Here is a 900-nt window from a genome sequence, read left to right on the forward strand (position 1 = left end):
CAACCTCAGCTGATTGTCCCAGAGTTGGGAAGGTGGAGCAGTGTGAATTAACAAAGCCCCATTCAGCCATCATTTCAGCAGACTGGGAGCCTCCCTACACAGCCCAGCAGCCAAGAACTGCCCTGGGGGGACGGCACTCACCTGTGACATAGCACAGTCATCCCTCAACAGAGGACCCGGGGTGCACAGCCTGGAAGAGGGGCCCACATGCAAGTCTCAGGAGCCATACGCCAATACCAAGGACTTCTGGGTCAGTGGCAGAGACAAACTGTGGCAGGACTGAACTGAAGGATTAGACTATTGCAGCAGCTTTAAAACTCTAGGATCACCAGGGAGATTTGATTGTTAGAGCCACCCCACTCCCTGACTGCCCAGAAACACGCCCCATATACAGGGCAGGCAACACCAACTACAAACACCAATTGGACCCTGCAAGACTCACTCCCCCACTCACCAAAAAGGCTAAGCAGGGGAGAACTGGCTTGTGGAGAACAGGTGGCTCGTGGATGCCACCTGCTGGTTAGTTAGAGAAAGTGTACTCCACGAAGTTGTAGATCTGATAAATTAGAGATAAGGACTTCAATTGGTCTACAGATCCTAAAAGAATCCTATCAAGTTCAGCAAATGCCAAGAGGCCAAAAACAACAGAAAATTATAAAGCATATGAAAAAACCAGACGATATGGATAACCCAAGCCCAAGCACCCAAATCAAAAGATCAGAAGAGACACAGCACCTAGAGCAGCTACTCAAAGAACTAAAGATGAACAATGAGACCATAGTACGGGATACAAAGGATATCAAGAAAACCCTAGAAGAGCATAAAAAAGACATTGCAAGACTAAATAAAAAAATGGATGATCTTATGGAAATTAAAGAAACTGTTGACCAAATTAAAAAG

The sequence above is a fragment of the Choloepus didactylus genome, chromosome 7 (assembly GCF_015220235.1).
Source record: "Choloepus didactylus isolate mChoDid1 chromosome 7, mChoDid1.pri, whole genome shotgun sequence".
Classification (NCBI taxonomy): domain Eukaryota; kingdom Metazoa; phylum Chordata; class Mammalia; order Pilosa; family Megalonychidae; genus Choloepus; species Choloepus didactylus.